At 47.5% G+C, this 12,392-nt stretch overlaps 1 protein-coding gene across 1 annotated transcript in view; it reads right to left on the reverse strand.

Moving 5' to 3' along the window:
* robo1 (roundabout, axon guidance receptor, homolog 1 (Drosophila)) overlaps nt 1-12,177 on the reverse strand; it is a 178,941-nt gene extending 166,764 nt beyond the window's left edge. Inside the window, exon 1 of the mRNA XM_062472464.1 lies at nt 12,159-12,177. The gene's annotated coding sequence lies outside the window, so the exon portion shown is untranslated. The remainder of the gene's footprint in view (nt 1-12,158) is intronic.
* Nucleotides 12,178-12,392: the final 215 nt, after the last annotated feature.

A 12,392-nucleotide genomic window follows, 5' to 3' on the forward strand; every position in this document is an offset into this window, starting at 1 on the left:
GCCTCCTCACCCGCGCTAGCGGACGTGGATGTTTGGAGCTCATTACTCCTTCCCATTTGATTAACGAACAGACAGATTTGAGATACAGGGAGATTTATTTGTCCCCTCCTTCCCTAGGTACCGCAAACACACAAACCACGCAAAGACGCATCTCAATTGAATCGCATAATGCCTCGGCCAAACAGAAAAGTACTCCCATTGTGGAGGAGAAGGGGCCTTTCACGTATGCCCCGACTTCACAGTCCCTGCTTCAGTATGTTTGCCTTCAGAGTAGCCTTTTATGAGGCTCGTCCCATTGCCCTTCTGCTGCTCTTGCAACACATTCTATATAAGAGGTATACAAAAAAAGCCTTATTCTCTCCCTCTCTCCATCTCTCTCTACCTCCCTGTCACAATGACCACTAAATGAATTGATGGAGACTAATTAATAAGCCCAGAGCAGCGGCAACAGCAGTGCTGGCTCAGTGGCTCTCTAAACTCGTCCCTGCAGATGGGGTATCTCAGCAGAACACACAGCCCACATATTGATTTTACGATCCTGAAGAAGCCGACGCGAAGCCATAAACATTGCTGCAGTTCTACTCCCGATCTCAAACAGCTGACTTGACTTGTGACTTTCAAATGACAAGCTTTTTCATATTTAGCTTCACCTGACAGTCTATCCGCACAGGCACCCAAAGACACACGCACGCATATTCATCGCTGCGAGTCACTGGACGGCTACTAGAAGCTTCCGAAATCCTTGGACCGACATGACCCAATGAACACGCAACTCCCTGGAGCGAACTTGCGTCTCCGAGTCTCGTGTGAAGGGGTTAGTGTGTTAGAGGAGAAGATTATCAGGTAGCCTGAGGGTAAGATGGTCAAGAGCCTTGAATAAAAATGGACTTCACATTACCTCCAACTGCACTCTCATCCTTAATCTACCTCCCTTTCATCTCCCTCCCCCTCTGCTCTGCCAACGTGCATGCAGCAACTTCTCTCACACCAGCAGGAGGGGTGGGGGCACAGGAAACAGAGAGGACAAAAGAGCAGAGAGACACAAGTAAAAAAGAGAAAGGGAGAAAAGAATGACTGTATTATGTGCTGGAGACGGTGGATAAAAGCATGCATTTACAATGACCTGCAATAATAACCTTCGCTCAATGGGAAAGAGCATCACAAGCCTTTATGATACAAATGCAGCAGACAGACGGAATAATTCCAGTCCGAGTTAGACAGAGAACAGAGGGATGGAAGTGAGGGAGGAAGCGTCTCTCCGGTTGGTACGCTGCTTGTCTGCTTGTCTTGCCTGTCTGCTCTCCTCTTATCGGACGCTCAGGGCTGCGAAGGAGGCTCCTTGTATGTGATGAATGGGGAGCATTTCTCCACATGAAAAATACCTTTCCCACCCCAGTGCAATTACTAAATGAGAGCTTTGTGTTTCATCAGCGCCTTGACCCTGCCGTCCTCCTTATCTTCCTCCTTCCTCCTAAGAGTCCACTGAACACACCTGGTGAGCCAGACCTGACTTGATACACTATCGCCAACAGCAGGGCTCCACCCCGCACTGTTAGTTTAAGAACGTTAAGCGGATCGATTTCACAATTTACAGACAAGTGGATTTCCATACTTTGTATTCGTGCAAGGTTGTCAAGGTGAGAATCGAGAATCCTACTGTATAGAGTGGTCCAGACCCAGTCTGAGCCTGGGGAGGATCAGCCGGAGGGGAGAGTGGGATTGCACGGTCTGTTGGATGAATCATCAGCTACAGCTCACTGGTGTAGCAAACGTCTGCATCTCACACCGCAAAACCATTAAATATACTATGCTGTTGGGCCTACAAACATTATGAGCAACAAAAAGAAATATAACATATTTTCATCTGGACCAATACCCTGGTCACATTGCAACAGAGAAGGGGGGTAGAGGGGCAGAAGGGTTAGATACGTGAACCATGAAGGAGTTTGTGTGTGTGTGTGTCAGGGGGTGGATAGATGTGTGGACAAATCTCCTTAAGTGTGTTTTCTAGTGCTGTGCTGTGTCAACGCCACATTTTTGATAGATCGCCCCTACAGCTCTCTGGCCCCCTCTCTGTTCTCGATACGTCGCCATGGATACTCCCCTCTCATAAAAACGCCACGGTTGGATTAAGCGTCTCACGTTTACAGTACATTATTCCCTCCACTTCATTACAATAAAAGGATTAACCTGCTGAGGGGGAGGGGGGCATGGGAGGGGGGCATGGCTGAACTGTCCTTCCCCTGAAGAGAACAGGAGTAGATCACCTCTCCTACGTCTCTTCTGCTCCACCAATCATCCTGTCGTCACACCAGCATCCAGGGGCAGTGGTGTGGGACAGACAGGGAGACAAGGAAAACAAATATGAAGTTGTTATAATACCTGCAGTTGACCTAGAGAGCGAAATGCTGCACAGGCCATAGCTTACTGAGGGGAAGCCCCGAGCTTTGATGGCTGACCTACTTAGTGGGCTTCTCTATTCTGTATCCTCCTAATCCCACAGTGCTGGAACTGGAATCACTCAAACTCAAGTTAAACTGGCCTCTTCGAAGGAACAAATGATTCTTCTATTCGGAGGGGTAAAGTCAGTTCCCCTTCACACAAGCCTGGGCTCTCACTCCAGAACCAGCAGAGAAGATGATAAAGATTTGGGACTTCAATCCAAAGAAGGAGGAGTTAGAAGAGAGGAAAGCTCTCGGCCGTGACAAGGGGAGATGGACCGGGTCGCGCGAGGCCCCTGCACGGCGATCCGTCTTCTCATGAATGTGATCTGTGATAAATTAAAAGCTGATTATTTCCTGGAGGGAGAAGCAGAGTGCCTGGCCCGCAGCCCCCGCGCTGGGGATGATGGATTAGGCCACCGTCGGCAGGGCTGGCCTCTCCCCTGCGGACTACCAGCAGGAATAACACCGCAGCTCAGCGTGGACCGGGCTAAGTGCCTTCCCTATCAAGATGCCATCTCTTAATTCATTTGACTAAAAGCCACACCAGCTCTTCACAGGAGGATTTCTATATTGTTCATAAAGAAGCCAGGGAGAAGGGGGGGGGGAGAAAAACTATCTGTAACCAGCTTGACTTAGTGGTGGTGTGACTGCTGGGCCTGTTTGGAGCTTTCGTTCCACAGGGATGGAGGTGGGAGATGTAATACTGTGTGTGTTTTGGCTGTGCGCTTTATTCGTCAGCCTTGCTTATGCACCAAAGACAGCATGAAGGGCGTTCGAGACAGGGTGGCTCCAGTGAGAAATGCTCCCCCCTCCTCTCAGTCTTACCAAGATCACTGAGCGCCAAGCTGGAGGAAGCTGGAATCCCATGCAGAGCTCAGGTGCACCATCCTCACGACTCCAAGAGCTTCCATCTTTCACATTAGCTTTCCATTCTCAACGTGTCTGAACCGTTTTCCCCAGGCCAGCTTCATTTGGAAGGGCTACGGCGTCATTTGTCTGCTCTGATTGGGTGTGCCGGACTGGGAACAAAGGTGCTCTGGCTGGCCATTGTGTCCTTTTGTGTCCCATATGTCAGACGTCCGCTGCACCAACAACGCAGCAACTGCCAAGAGCGACACCGGCTTCGCTATCTGGAGCAGAATCAGCGCCATTATCCCGCCACAATCATCACTCTAATTACAAAAGTTGCTTTGTAAGCATGTATATTACACCATGTTAATTACCTGAGCACAATGCCTCCAGTGGATGTTAGGGTGCGTATTACACTTGTGTTACCTCCACAGAAGCAGGCCTGGATTCTGTACTGGGCTGCAGGGCCCTGACAGGTTCTGTGGACAAGCAGCTCCCCGACTTAATGCAATCACTCTACATCCTGTTATTAATAACCTCTCTAATCATTTTAATGAATCATCTTTAGCCATATCATTGGACATTAACCAATATGCCTGCATGTGTAGCTGAAATTGATGATCCCCATCCTATAACCTGCTCCCTCTCATCAGTCATGTGGCCTGACTGGACACCATCAGCAGTTAGTGCAGCTAAGCGCTGAATATTTTTCACCCAGAACTGTCCTGCTGCGCTGCGTGCGCTTTTTCTGGGTCCCAGGACACTTTTAACTCTCCACACTCCGGAAACTAGACACAAACCCTTTTCTTCACCCTGACACGGGTCTTTGTCCAACCAGCCCCGTAGACACAGGCATGGGCTGCAGCTTTGCAACTAAAGACTTGCTGACTTCTAAAATCTCAAGGTAAATCACTCCTCCTCCTCAAGGGTATAAAGGGTTGTCGTAGCAGCCTGCTATGTTGCCGTCACCACCAACACAAAGCCTTTCCCACTGTGATCGAGCTCCACTCAGCTTCTGTTTGACACAACAGACGGATGTGTGTTTATAAGGTATCAAAGATTTTAAGGAGCTACAAGGAAAATGCTTTTTATCCTCGGGCATAACAGCCACAGGCATTAATCACCAGTGTGGCGCTGCACTTTACCGGCCCACTCTGGCAAATTAAACCCAGAGAATGATATCTTCATCATCGCTGTATTTCTGTTCTCGGACACCAGCATCTATCTGGCCTCTGAGAGGCCCAGCGTCTGAGAGGCCCAGCCTCTGAAAGGACGAGAAAAGGAGCAAGACACAATTCTGCCTCTAGCTACTGATACTTGCCCGAATTCATTGAAACTTCACTTCTAATAACATACAGTACCCTGCTGTCCTTTACTGTGTTATGCATGGCTGTAAAAAGTCTGAAGGCTCCTTCAACTACGTAAATCATACTCGATGTTTGGACGTACAGTCATTTAGACTAATGACCGAGGCAGGCAGAACTCCAACTCCAAAAAACGTCAACAACTGTGTATCAATTCAGAATCAATTTTTGTGTGAGAATGTCATTCTGAAAATACTGTCAAAGATAGTGTAAAAGCAGACAGATGAGGAAGAGGAGCAGAGAGAAACAGGAGTATAGCTGGAGGTGTGTTCCCAACCAGGCCCCAGGCACTCTTCCCTGTCTCATGTCTAACCTCATTCACCCAGCAGCTTCACACTGGGCTGTGTCATGTTACATATTTTAGTGTTTTTTAGACAGGTGAAAGCAGAGGTGTTTCTGTTCCAAACACTGCAAAGGGAAGCCAGCTGGGAAGAAGCTGGACAGGACCTACTGTAAGCTCATACAAACGGAAGTAGCAACAATTAAGCAAATCAGTGATTTGACAGAGCAATACAACAATGAAGAGCTACAACCAGTGTACAGCATACATACAACAACATGTCAGACAGCAACAAGAAGCCTGCTTGTCAGAGGGGGATCTTCTTGAGGGACATGGTGTGTGTGTGTGTGGGGGGGGGGGGAGGGGGGTGAAAGGTGACAGGCAGAAGCGGTGGAGCTAAACATGTTGGAGGTTAAACAGGGCTCTCTGACACGGAGAAAGATGTTGCTCTCTGGGACTGTCTAGCTGTAGCTGAGTACATCATCTCTCCGGGAGGATTCAATCATATTAGCCTAAGCCAGGCAGACATGTCACTCTGGAGCAGACGCACCATCGCCAATTACAGCTATCGCACAAACGCACTGTAATTAACAAGACTGACTGATTCACGGTTGTGTAAAATGTATTCATATTACACAGATTGCGAATAAGTACTATTCATCTAATGAGTTCACACGACACACAAGCTTAATTAAAGTTAATGCAATATGATACCCCCAAATCCTGAGATTACAAAACTCTTGGATTCTAGTTAATTAGTGTGACGTCCAGCATGGAGTCTGAGCAAGCACAGCTCATTGTGTTCACAGTTCCTTTCCTTCCGCACCAATTACAGCAAGGTCACAATAAGGATGTGTGAACACAGAACTTTCTCTTCTCTCCCGTAGGGCTGTATATTCTACATGAGTGTACATATGTTTTTTTTTGGATCAGCGTGTATGTGTGTGTGTGTGATGAGGCTAAGACAGGGAATTACACACAGAAAGACAGACAGTAACGTTCCGTGTCACTTCCACCACCAGAAACATCTTGCTTCTCCAAATATCTCTTAGCTCTACACGTTGCGTTGTGTATAATATTACAGTACCACTAGTCACGATAAATTGGCAATTACAGATGCTGTCATCCATGGTCACTGTATCCATATTTCAAAGGGACGTTTTCAGGCTACAGTGTTTATCAGGACAACGTCAGGCGAACCAAGAGGAAGCTGAGCTGAATATATATTGTGTTGGGAGTGAGGGAAACTTTCAACTTGACGGAATTAAGTGTCCACTTGTGCTGTGAAACGATGCATTTAGCATGAAGGGTGTCATAGGAGAATCAGTCCTGCTGACCCTGCCTGGTCATTAATGCAGAGGCTATCTACAGGAAACACACTGCAGCTTGGTTTTGTTGTCAAGATTTGGGTATAAAACAGACAGTCCAGCCAGCGGCCTCCCAATCAGAGGTCACATGAGTCTCACAGGGCATGAGATCGTGGCCCCACCCCTCCCACCTTGGTGACCCTCAGCAGGCTATTATACATTCTCTGAGATAAGCGGGAGATACTTGTCATGGAAATACATGCAAATACAGTCCAACTCTACAGTAAGACCTCTCAGTGAAGGATACAGTATACTCCCTGGATACACTTATGAGTGCTGTTAAAAAGAAGAGCAATTAACTAAATGTATTCTACTCAACTACAACTTCTTAGTTTCCATCTCTTTGAGCAGTCAGAATGGGTACTTATCTGCATGTGCTCCTATCGTCACTAACGGCTTTAAAGTGGCACAACATGATAATGTGTTCGGCGTGCCCTCAAATAAGTTTCATACAAGAGGACTAAATAACTAAGAAGAGGGTTTAAGGGGCACTGCACTGGTGTACCGTATCATAACTGTTTCACCCCTTCCATCCCTGTCGCTGAATGAACCACTCAGTGGTGAAAACCTAAAGATTACTGGTCTACAGACAGGCCTGCATTATTACATTTGTTTGAGTCATTCTTAAAAGCTTTACTGGGAGTCATTTACCTGTTCGAAGGCACACCGGGTCAAGAGAGGCAATTATTCAAGCCCATTAAACTCACAGGAAGGAAAGACCATGATAAAGAGCTGTTCGTTTGGTTTGCAGCACCTGTTCTGTTTGTGTGGGTTAAAAGCTTAGGTAGAATGAGAACACGGATCATGTTGGGTTCATGCTGCACTGCAGGCAGCAAACTGTTAGTATTGCAACACAGACCCAGTTGCACTGAATCATCTTTTCATTATATCGATTTTATTTAGATTTGATCTTAGATTAACAGTAGAAGTGAATGTTTTATTTTTTAACCAGCCAGTAAATACTTAAAAATAATAAATTTATATATATGTACATGTATATGTTCATTTCATGTCATCAGTATCATTTGTATGTGCATGTGTGTACGTAAAAGCCGTTTTTTGTCAATTTTTACATTTCACTTTTACCTTCCATTCCTTCCATTGCCTGAAAAATACACACACACATTAACAGCGACAAGACACAAACAATTCAAACACACACACACACACACAGCATTGCTGTCTCCTACTCTAGATGTAGATAGATGCCCCTATACCTGGTGAACCTGAATCTACATTAGTCGTTATAGTCTAGAGGAATCCCAAAGAGAGGAGAGGGAAGAGGAGAGGCTCGGGGTTATGACAAGCAAGTAGAAGAGGAGACAAACAAGGGAGCAACCAGGGAGGAGGAGAGATGGAGAGGAAGAGGAGAGTGGGGGGGAAAGGAAAGGGGGAGTGACCAGGGAGGAGGAGAGCCACTCTCCAGGTCCAGCCTTGGGGGAAGGACCCAAGCACACTCATCAGTCTTAGTTACTCTGGAGTCAGACCTACTGACACGCCCAGATGGATGAGGACCAGCCCCCCCGATATCTGCCCTGCTGTTATGATATTACATTAAAGGAGCTAATAGAGCGCAACAGGAAATATTGGAAATATAACAGGGTGGAGACAAAGCACACAAGAGGGGGAGGGGACAGAACAGATGATGGAGGAGCTGGAGTGTGTGTGTGTGTGTGTGTGGGTGTGTGTGTGGGTGTGGGTGTGTGGGTGTGTGTGTGTGGGTGTGTGTGTGTGTGTGAGATCGGGAGGGCTGCCTGCTGAGCTGGGGCAAGGCTAGACCAAGGTTAGTAATGACCAGGCAGACAACCTCTGACCCTGGATGTTGGGTGAAGGTGACGTGGTGAGGTCGTCGAGGGGGTGGAGCAGGTCACAGATCCGTCAAAGGGTGCGGAAAGGGAGGCGGGACCAGGGTGTTGCCGTGGTGAGCTCTCACTCAGTCAGAAGGCCGCTGGTGTTTGCGGGACTGTCAGTCACACAGCCAGACTTTCCCCTGAGGACACTGCCTACAGGGGCGATGGGAAAATAATAGCCCCTTCTGTCAGGGCTGTGGAGACAGGGGGCCTGACGGACACCCGGACACCCTGGGGAATAATACCAGCCTCATGGACGGCCCATGTCACACACTTAAACACAGGCAGGCCCACACACACACATATAAACACAAGGGAGAAAGAATAAAAACACACCAGCAACAAACATCAGTCCGCTTCTACCTGTATCGCAATGCTGGGGGAGGAACGGGCTCCCGAGTTCCTGTGACTCCCAGTCCCAAAGCAGTGGGACAGATGGGCTGGTCTGTCCCCCCTGCAGAGCCTGACATCCCTCTCCCTCGATGTCCTCTCACCACCACCCTGAGATGGAGCATCTGAGAATGGAGCCTGGCTGTATAAATGAGCTACAGCCGGCAGCGATGAGCAGGCAGGAAATGAAAACCTGGCCTACAGTAAGTCAGTAAAATCAGCCGGTAAATCAAGCAGCGCTGCTGTTAAAGAGGCTGAGAAATAGCCTGGAAGAGCTTGTCATTAGTGCAAACGCTCAGAAATCATGAGGCAGCAGCTGTTTTTAGACACATCGACCCACACCAATCCTCAAAGCAGGGAGCCTGGGGCTGGGGGGGGGGGGCAGAATGACACCCCTGTCCCTTTCCATGAATAACAATCTAGGGCTCCAGGTAACTAAAGCGGACAAACGACAAGCTTCGGCCTACAACAAGCATTCATTAAGCCAAGCATCCATATGCACACACAATCAACAAGACTTGGTAACGGCCATTGATCTACAGGACCAGAGGAGCTATTCCATAGAGCTATCAATGCTCCTATCTTCTTCACTGCCTGGCTGCCAGTTTTATGTTCTGTTCTCTGGTGCTTTGAAGAGGCTCCTGCCTTTGTATGTGCTGCAGGCTAGGGCCCGACCACAGGCTTATCCAGCCAGGCTGCAATGCTTTAGGCTATAGGACATTGCAGGGAAACAGATAGACAGCCAGGCAGGTAGGCAGGCAGGCACACAGACGGGCAGGCAGGCACACAGACAGGCAGACACGCAAGCCAATCTGATCAACAAAATTGGTCCAAATTAGAAGAGTGTAAGCGCGCTCTGAATGGGTGAGATTGACAAACGGTCATCCCAGTCGACCATGTGTACCCAGTTTGGTGCTGGGTATTGACATCAAACAAGCAGTCACTGCTGAGCATGCACAATCTTCTGTCTCTGTTTGAGGATATTGACTGAGACAAACATTTACCTACTGAACTGAAAACCCAGCACATTAAACTATCACATGGTCCATACTGGAAATTGTGAATCCCTGCCAGCGTGCACATTGCATGAGTGACCTTGGAGGCTGTCTGGATGGTTGTTCTTGATGGATTATTCACCCAGTCATATCGCTGGGTTTCCTTATGGGGAAGTTAAGACTGTGATACACACACGCAGAGGTATGCGTTAGCAAGGCAGAAGATTGAGGGTCTGTTTTTGTATTATCAGCTTGAGGGAAAATAAGTAAAAGAGGAATGAGCTAGCACTTGCCAAGAGCTGGTGGAAGAGGATCCTGTGTAAGAGGAGGAAGAGGAGGAGCAAGAAGATGAGGACGGCAAAAGAGAAGGAAGGAAGATAAGGAGGAAAAACAGAACAGGAAGGCGAAATCAGTGAAAGAAGGTGAAAGAAGAAGAGCTGAAAGATGATGACGGAAGAGTAAGAGTAGCTGGGAGAGGAGGATGAGCAGAGAAAAGGAGATGGAGGACGAGAAGGTGGAGATGGAGAAAGAGGAGGATAGGGCCGTGGTAGCATGAAAGGGAGGTCACTCCTCTCCAGGGAGTGGCGTGTTTCAGAGACAGGCTGTAGTTTGACTACCGCCGTCTCACCACTCACACCTGCTCCCACGCGTGGGACAGTCCTGACTTAAAAATCTGTTTCTGAAGCACCGGGAATGAAAAACACCCCAATTACAGCTCAGAACCCCCCGTGGGGACCCAAGCTGTTTTATGACATTCGAACCTACTAAATTATGCAACATGTAACTGCTTGTAGGAACACTAAATGATAGACTGCAGACTGTCTGGATGCTGGACAGTCACTCATGCTAACAGTGGGTTTGAGCAGTTTTAGACATTGCAGTCAGGTAGCTTTAGGAAGTGCAACACCTCAGAGCACTGGGGGAACTAAGGGTCAAACTTTATAGAAGGACCTTCTAGATCCATCAGACATGCGACTATTTGATGAACCAGATGTACTCAGAGGGGGAGAAACACAGATAAATCTGACTGTGTGATGCGAAGGTTTTAGCGTAACAATGCCTGTCTGCATAACACTCTCTCACTCACTCCCTTCTCTGAGAGTAGAGTATCCTATATTTCAGATGGACAAACTCCAGGTGCATTTATCTCCATCCAGGGTTGCCAGCCAGCCGGCTGTTTTACAGAGGCCTGAGTCTCTGGGAGGCTGCCAGGGGTGCCAGGGGTGTCTTAATCCAGGCCTCAGATCATCTCCTCTCCCCCACCCCCCACTGTCTCACTCCTCTTTCTCATCTTCTCGCCCACTTCTTCACCTGCCTCTGTTCCTGTGCCTCTGAGCACCGTTCTGATTAAAGTGTCTCTGTCACCATTAAGGGTCTCATATTAGCAACTGAAGTGGAGAGCGTTGATTTGAAAGGAAAACTTGATAAAGACCAGTTGACTGAGGAAACACAGATTCATATCAAAAAGCTGATATGTGGCGCAGATTCCAGTTCCTTCTATGAAAACCCCTATCCATTCCAACATCTCGCCATAATAACAATGTACTCAGGGAGCTGATTGCCAGACATAAAGCTCACTTTCATTTCTCCATAAAATACGCCGCCATATTCCATCTGCTTGGGGCTAATTGACTCGCAAGAGAGGATGACATGAAGACAGACTTGATGGCATCCAGAGGGTGTAATGATGGCCATGTCAGAGGTGAGTAATGAGACCTGAGGACACCCCCCCTCCCCATCCCCCTCCCCACCCCAGCAGGATAGGGGGGAATCTGAAAGGGGGGCTGTCGAGGAGGTCAGAAGAAACATGGCTACCCCATGTTAGGCCCTCAGCCCCTCAGCCCTGAGGCTCTGTGGAGATGAGGCATGGAGGACCAGAGACAGGAACTTCTCAATCAAAACCAACACCTCAAAGGACACACGATCACATACCTATCACACTACAGGCCAGAAAAGAAAATAGCAATATAGGAGAAATCAATCAGCTGCAGCCAGGGGCCATGGAAACATCTGGAGATGACGGAAGGAGGGCTGACATGGACAACAACAGGGGAAAGTCCTCCTTTTGTTTCTGCCTAAACATTTATCTCATATGTATTTTTTATTCTGATTATATAGAGGTTAAAAACATATATCGGGATTTAAGATTTTAAGAAAACCCAGAATTATTCGGACAATCCATTCTGTATTCATGGCATGTCAATTGTTAGATTTTCTTTTACTCTTACGAGACAAGGATAGCAAGGGAAAAGTCAGAACTTGATTAGAGTTACAAAAACTCTGCTTTGCTTTTCAGAACCGTTATCAACATAGTTGTCAGACTTGTTGGTTTTGCTCAGTGGACAACATATTTTTAGCTTCGTGTCTTTTCTAAAATATCACTAATCCTGAGAGATGGGATCTGCTAATGTTCTCCTTTGGCTGCAACACACGTAAAATTCCTAGTCTGTCGATAAGCCTCAAATTTGCCATGAAGGCATATCTCCTCGCTTGGCTGGATTAGAGAGACTTTCCCAGGCAATGAGAGATATGGCCAGGGGTTCACAGTGGGCAAACTCCCTCTATGTTTCACAAAGAGCACCCGCTTGGCCTGAGAATGTGGAAAAAAGATTCACTTACTTTTACTTCTTTTAGCCCTGCTTTTCTCTTTCCTCATGTCCTCTCCTATGCTGTACAGAATGTGTTTGTGTTTGGGGCTCTGCTCTCATCTATAATCAAAAATGGGGTTGTGGTGCCCGGCGGTAGAGAGGTGACTGTGGGCAACATCAGGATGTGACACCTGGGAAACAGCAACAGGACAAGTAATCAGGTTGCACTAATATTTGATGTAGTAATTAAACAAGTGGAAACAGC

Source organism: Osmerus eperlanus, chromosome 11 (assembly GCF_963692335.1).
Source record: "Osmerus eperlanus chromosome 11, fOsmEpe2.1, whole genome shotgun sequence".
NCBI classification, from domain to species: Eukaryota; Metazoa; Chordata; class Actinopteri; order Osmeriformes; family Osmeridae; genus Osmerus; species Osmerus eperlanus.